Source organism: Hordeum vulgare, chromosome 5H (assembly GCF_904849725.1).
Source record: "Hordeum vulgare subsp. vulgare chromosome 5H, MorexV3_pseudomolecules_assembly, whole genome shotgun sequence".
Classification (NCBI taxonomy): domain Eukaryota; kingdom Viridiplantae; phylum Streptophyta; class Magnoliopsida; order Poales; family Poaceae; genus Hordeum; species Hordeum vulgare.
Genome location: NC_058522.1, coordinates 529,839,331 through 529,847,153, shown reverse-complemented (window position 1 = coordinate 529,847,153; position 7,823 = coordinate 529,839,331).

Here is a 7,823-nt window from a genome sequence, read left to right as displayed (position 1 = left end):
GAGTCCGTAGTAAAATAACACGAAGCTATTCTTTCCGTTCAATCCATCATAGAGTTTGTACTAGAATAACACCTTAAGACACACATCAACCAAGACCCTAAGTCACCTAGATACTCCATTGTCACCTCAAGTATCCGTGGGCATGATTATAGGATATGCATCACACAATCTCAGAATCATCTATTCAACCAACACATAGAACTTCAAAGAGTGCCCCAAAGTTTCTACCGGAGAGTCGAAACGTGTGCCAACCCATATGCATAGGTTCCCGATGTCACGAAACCCGCAAGTTGATCATCAAAACATACATCAAGTACTCACATGAATATCCCATTGTCACCACAGATAGACACGTGCAAGACATACATCAAGTGTTCTTAAAGACTCAATCCGAAAAGATAACTCCAAAGGGAAAACTCAATTCATTACAAGAAGGGAGAGGGGGAAGAACATCATAAGATCCAACTATAGTAGCAAAGCCCGCGGTACATCGAGATCAAGACATCTCAAGAACACGAGAGAGAGAGAGAGAGAGAGAGAGAGAGAGAGATCAAACACATAACTACTCGTACATACCCTCAGCCCCGAGGGAGAACTACTCCCTCCTCCTCATGGAGATCGCCAAGATGATGAAGATGGCCACCGGAGATGGATTCCCCCTCCGGCAGGGTGCCGGAACGGGCTCCAGATTGGTTTTCGGTGGCTACAGAGGCTTGCGGCGGTGGAACTCCCGATCTAGGTTTCTTTTTGGGGGTTTCTGTATTTATAGGAATTTATGGCGGTGGAATTACGTCATTTGGGCCCACGAGGAGGTCACAAGCCTGGTAGGTGCGACCTAGGGGGGTCGCGCCTCCCGGGCTTGTGACTCCCTCGTGGCTCTTCTGGCCTTCTTCCAAACCTTCGGGGGTCTCTTTTGGTCCAAAAAAATCATCGCAAAGTTTTATTCCATTTGGACTCCGTCTGAAAAAGGGTCAAAAACACGAAAAAAGCAGAAACTGGCACTTGGCACTGAGTTAATAGGTTAGTCCCAAAAAAGATATAAAATAGCATATTCATGCATATAAAACATCCAAAGTTGACAAGATAATAGCATGGAACCATCAAAAATTGTAGATACGTTGGAGACATATCAGGTATCTCCGAGGGTGTCTGTTGAGTTGACATGGATCAAGACTGGGATTTGTCACTCCTATGACGGAGAGGTCTCTTAGGGCCCACTCGGTAATACAACATCATATGACGGAGAGGTATCTTAGGGCCCACTCGGTAATACAACATCACAAGAAGCTTGCAAGCAATGTTACTAAGGAGTTAGTCACATGATCTTGTATTACGGAACGAGTAAAGAGACTTGTCGGTAACGAGATTGAACTAGGTATGTAGATATTGACGATCGAATCTCGGTCAAGTAACATACCGATGGACAAAGGGAACTCCATACGGGATTGATTGAATCGTTGACATCGTGGTTCGATCGATAAAGATCTTCGTAGAATATGTAGGAACCAATATGGGCATCTAGGTCCCGTTATTGGTTATTGAGCGTAGAGGTGTCTCGGTCATGTCTGCATAGTTCTCGAACCCGCTGGGTATGCACATTTAATGTTCGGTGATGCTAGAGTAGTATTGGGATATGTACGTAGGTGATCAAATGTTGTTCGAAGTCCCGAATGAGATCCCGAATGCAACGGGGATCTCCATATTGGTCTAGGGGTAATGATTTATACATGGGAAGACCTATTTTGGCTACCGGAAAAGTTTCGGGTTTTATCGGTATTGTATCGGGAAGGTTCCGGAAGGTTCGAGAGGCTTTTGGAGGAGTCCGGAAGGGTCCCTTCAGCCCCTAGGATGTGCATTGGCTATAAGGGGGCGTCCAAGCCTTGTTGGGGCAGCCCCCAAGGCCCATGCTTTTGGGAGGGAAGAGTCCCTAAAGGGGAAGGCACCTCCTAGGTGCCTTGGAGAGGGAGGAAACCTCCCTAGGCCCACGCCCCTCCTTGGAGGAGGGGCTAGGTATGCAACCCAACCCACCACCTTGCCTCCTATACGTAGTGCAGGAGAGGGAGGGGCTGAACACACCAATTCCCACGCCCATGTGGCAGCCGTACCTCTTCCATAACTCTGTTTTCTCCTCACATCGGTTCCGGTAGCGCTTGGCGAAGCCCTGCTGGCACTACTCCACCATCTTCTCCATCATGTTGTCGTGCTGGTTGAGATCGCATCTACTTCTCCTTCATCTCTTGCTTGATCAAGAAGGAGGAGACATCATCGAGCCGTACGTGTGTTGAACGCGGAGGTGTCGTGTACCTAATCGGGATAGAACAAAATAATCCGTATGTGGAGTTTCGTCGATATGCAACTCGTTGCATATCAAACTTCACTTAATGTGTAGTGTTTGATTGTTGTGAATTGATATGCCATGTCTTGCATAAATTCAATCGATCATGCATCATATGTGGATTGCATCTTGTCGTGCATGTACTGTGGTGAATATCGTGTGTTGATTCTTGTTTCCGGGTTTGCTTCGTCTCGATAGAGTGCCGCAAGCGTGTCGGAAAGTGAGGACCCGTTCGACTACATCGGTTCGTCTGCTTCATGGAGTCATTCTTCTTCCAAGCGGGGTCTCAGGCAAGATGACCATTTTCCAAGATACCATTACTATCATTGCCATGCTAGTATTATCGTTTCTGTCGCTATGTCTCGTTGCCTACCACATGTTAAATATCAGCCTTTCCACATTGCCATGAAAACCTTCAACCTGTTCACAACCTAGCAACCACTGATTGGCTATGTTACTGCTTGCTTAACAATGTGTTAGCGTTGCTAGTTGCAGGTGCAGTTGCTTCCATGTGATAACATGGGTTCCTTGTTATATCACCATATTAATTGCTATTTAATTTAATGCACCTATGTACTTGGTAAAAGGTGGAAGGCTCGACCTTTCTAGCCCGGTGTTTTGTTCCACCTTTGCTCCCTTAGTTTCGGCCACCGGTGTTATGTTCCATAATTGAGCGTTGCTAACACGATCGGGGTTTTTATGTGGACCCCCTTGATAATTCGTTCTAGATTAAAGCTGGTCTGGCAAGGCCCAACTTTGGTTTTACATTTGCCTAATAACCCAACAAAATTGCATAGGGACTTTCCGGACCCCGAGGATAATTAATCAACCCCCGGGCCAGTGCTCGGCATGAGTGTTGGTCCACCCACCTAGTAGTCGGCGGTGCCACCTCGGGGCAACTCGAGCGTTTGTCTACTCTCCACTATCCATACACGATGTGTCCTGAGAACGAGATACGCGGCTCCTATCGGGTTCGTCGACACACCGGGTGGCCTTGTGTTGGAAATATGCCCTAGAGGCAATAATAAATTAGTTATTATTATATTTCTTTGTTCATGATAATCGTTTATTATCCATGCTATAATTGTATTGATTGGAAACACAGTGCATGTGTGGATACATAGACAAAACACTGTCCCTAGTAAGCCTCTAGTTGACTAGCTCGTTGATCAAAGATGGTTAAGGTTTCCAGACCATAGGCAAGTGTTGTCACTTGATAACGGGATCACATCATTAGGAGAATCATGTGATGGACTAGACCCAAACTAATAGACGTCGCATGTTGATCGTGTCATTTTGTTGCTACTGTTTTCTGCGTGTCAAGTATTTGTTCCTATGACCATGAGATCATATAACTCACTGACACCGGAGGAATGCTTTGTGTGTATCAAACGTCGCAACGTAACTGGGTGACTATAAAGATGCTCTACAGGTATCTCCGAAGGTGTTCGTTGAGTTAGTATGGATCGAGACTGGGATTTGTCACTCCGTGTGACGGAGAGGTATCTCGGGGCCCACTCGGTAATACAACATCACACACAAGCCTTGTAAGAAATGTGACTTAGTGTAAGTTGCGGGATCTTGTGTTACGGAACGAGTAAAGAGACTTGCTGGTAAATGAGATTGAAATAGGTATGCGGATACTGACGATCGAATCTCGGGCAAGTAACATACCGAAGGACAAAGGGAATGACATACGGGATTATATGAATCCTTGACACTGAGGTTCAACCGATAAGATCTTCGGAGAATATGTTGGATCCAATATGGCATCTAGGTCCCGCTATTGGATATTGACCGAGGAGTCACTCGGGTCATGTCTACATAGTTCTCGAACCCGCAGGGTCTTCACACTTAAGGTTCGACGTGCTTTTATGCGTATTTGAGTTATATGGTTGGTTACCGAATGTTGTTCGGAGTCCCGGATGAAATCCAGTACGTCACGAGGAGCTCCGGAATGGTCCGGAGGTAAAGATTGATATATAGGAAGTCCTGTTTTGGTCACCGGAAAAGTTTCGGGCTCATTGGTAGTGTACCGGGAGTGCCAGGAGGGGTGCCGGGGACCATCAGGAGGGGTGTCACGCCCCAAGGGGTCTCATGGGCTATGGGAAGAGATAAACCAGCCCCTAGTGGGCTGGAATAAGTTCCCACTAAGGCCCATAAGGTTTGAGAAGGAAAAAACACAAGGTGGAAAGAGTTTCCAAGTGGGAAGGTGGAATCCTACTCCAAGTAGGATTGGAGTAGGACTCCTCCACCTCTAATTTCGGCCAAACCTTGAAGGTTTGAGGCTGCCTCTTCCCTCCCCCTCCCTCCTATATATACTGAGGTATTAGGGCTGATTTGAGACAACTTTTGCCACGGCAGCCCGACCACATACCTCCACGGTTTTTCCTCTAGATCGCGTTTCTGCGGAGCTCGGACGGAGCCGTGCTGAGATTAGATCACCACCAACCTCCGGAGCGCCGTCACGCTGCCGGAGAACTCATCTACCTCTCCGTCTCTCTTGCTGGATCAAGAAGGTCGAGATCATCCTCGAGCTGTACGTGTGCTGAACGCGGAGGTGCCGTCCGTTCGGCACTAGATCGGAGCGGATCGCGGGACGGTTCGCGGGGCGGATCGAGGGGCGTGAGGACGTTCCACTACATCAACCGTGTTCACTAACGCTTCTGCTGTGCGATCTACGAGGGTACGTAGATCGGAAATCCCCTCTCGTAGATGGACATCACCATGATAGGTCTTTGTGCGCGTAGGAAATTTTTTGTTTCCCATGCGACGTTCCCCAACAGTGGCATCATGAGCTAGGTTCATGCGTAGATGTCTTCTCGAGTAGAACACAAAAGTTTTTGTGGGCGGTGATGTGCGTTTTGCTGCCCTCCTTAGTCTTTTCTTGATTCCGCGGTATTGTTGGATCGAAGCGGCTCAGACCGACATTACTCGTACGCTTACGAGAGACTGGTTTCATCGCTACGAGTAATTCCGTTGCTCAAAGATGACCGGCGAGTGTCGGTTTCTCCAACTTTAGTTGAATCGGATTTGACCGAGGTGGTCCTTGGATGAGGTTAAATAGCAATTCATATATCTCCATTTTGGTGTTTGCGTAAGTAAGATGCGATCCTACTAGATACCCATGGTCACCACGTAAAACATGCAACAACAATTAGAGGACGTCTAACTTGTTTTTGCACGGTATGCTTGTGATGTGATATGGCCAACGATGTGATGTGATATATTGGATGTATGAGATGATCATGTTGTAATAGTTAATATCGACTTGCACGTCGATGGTACGGCAACCGGCAGGAGCCATAGGGTTGTATTTAAACTAACGTTTGTGCTTGCAGATGCGTTTACTATATTGCTAGGACGTAGCTTTAGTAGTAATAGCATGAGTAGCACGACAACCCCAATGGCGACACGTTGATGGAGATCATGGTGTGACGCCGGTGACAAGAAGATCGTGCCGGTGCTTTGTGATGGAGATCAAGAAGCACATGATGATGGCCATATCATGTCACTTATGAATTGCATGTGATGTTAATCCTTTATGCACCTTATCTTGCTTAGAACGACGCTAGCATTATGAGGTGATCTCTCACTAAAATTTCAAGATGAAATTGTGTTCTCCCCGACTGTGCACCGTTGCGACAGTTCTTCGTTTCGAGACACCACGTGATGATCGGCTGTGATAGACTCAACCTTCACATACAACGGGTGCAAAACAATTGCACACGCGGAACACTCGGGTTAAGCTTGACGAGCCTAGCATGTGCAGACATGGCCTCGGAACACATGAGACCGAAAGGTCGAGCATGAATCGTATAATTGATATGATTAGCATAGAGTTGCTTACCACTGAAACTATTCTCGACTCACGTGATGATCGGACTGGAGATAGTGGATTTGGATCATGTACCACTCAAATGACTAGAGAGATGTACTTTTTGAGTGGGAGTTCCTAAGTAATATGATTAATTGAACTAATTGTCATGAACATAGTCTAATGGTCTTTGCGAATTACGATGTAGCTTGCGCTATAGCTCTACTGTTTTTATATGTTCCTAGAGAAAATTTAGTTGAAAGTTGATAGTAGCAAACTTTGCAGACTGAGTTTGTAAAACCGAGGATTGTCCTCGTTGCTGCGCAGAAGTCTTATGTCCTTAATGCACCACTCGGTGTGCTGCACCTCGAGCGTCGTCTGTAGATGTTGTGAACATCCGACAATCACGTTTCTGATGACTACACGATAGTTCAGTACAAAATACTTAATGGCTTAGAAGCAAGGCGCCGAAGATGTTTTGAAACGTCACGGAACATAAGAGATGTTCTAAAGAGATGAAATTGTGATTTCATGCTTGTGCCCTTGTTAAGAGGTATGAGACCTCCGACAAGATTCTTTGTCCACGAAGTAAAGGAGAAAAGCTCAATCGTTGAGCGTGTGCTCAGATTATCTGAGTACGACAATCGCTTGAATCAAGTGGGAGTTGATCTTCCAGATAAGATAGTGATGGTTCTCCAAAGTCACTGCCACCAAGCTGTGAGAGCTTCGTGATGAACTATAACATATCAAGGATAGATACAATGATCCTTGAGCGATTCGCGATGTTTGACACTGCGAAAGTAGAAATCAAGAAGGAGCATCAATAGTTGATGGTTAGTAAAACCACTAAGTTTCGAGAAAGGCAAGGGCTAGAAGGGATACTTCGTGAAACGGCAAAGCAATTGCTGCACTAATGAAGAGACCCAAGATTAAACCCAAGCCCGGGACTAAGTGCTTCTGTTATGAGGGGAACGGTCACTGAGGCGGAGCAACTCTAGATACTTGGTAGATAAGAAGGCTGGCAAAAGTCGAAAGAAGTATATTTGATATACATGATGTTGATGTGTACTTTACTAGTACTCCTAGTAGCACGAGGGTATTGGATACCGGTTCGGTTGCTAAGTGATTAGTAACACGAAATGAAAGCGACGGCATAAACGGAGACTAGCTAAAGGCGCGGTGACGATACGTGTTGGAAGTGTTTCCAAGGTTGATATGATCAAACGTCGCACACTCCCTCTACCACCGGGATTGGTGTTAAACCTAAATAATTGTTATTTGGTGCTTGCGTTAAGCATGAACGTGATTGGATCGTGTTTATTGCAATACGATTATTCATTTAAAGAGAATAATGGTTACTCTATTTGCTTGAATAATCACCTTCAATGGTTTATTGAATCTCGATCGTAGTGTTACACATGTTCATGATATTGGTGCCAAAAGATACGAGGTAATGATGATAGTACCACTTACTTGTGGCACTGCCGCTTGAGTCATGTTGGTATAAATTGCATGAAGAGGCTCCATGCTGATGGATCTTTATACTCACTTGATTTTGAATCACTAGTGACATGCAAATCATACCACATGAGCAAGGCCTTGTTTTCTTTGAGATGAAACAAGATAGTAACTTGTTGGAAGTGATACATTTTGATGTATGCAGTCCAATGG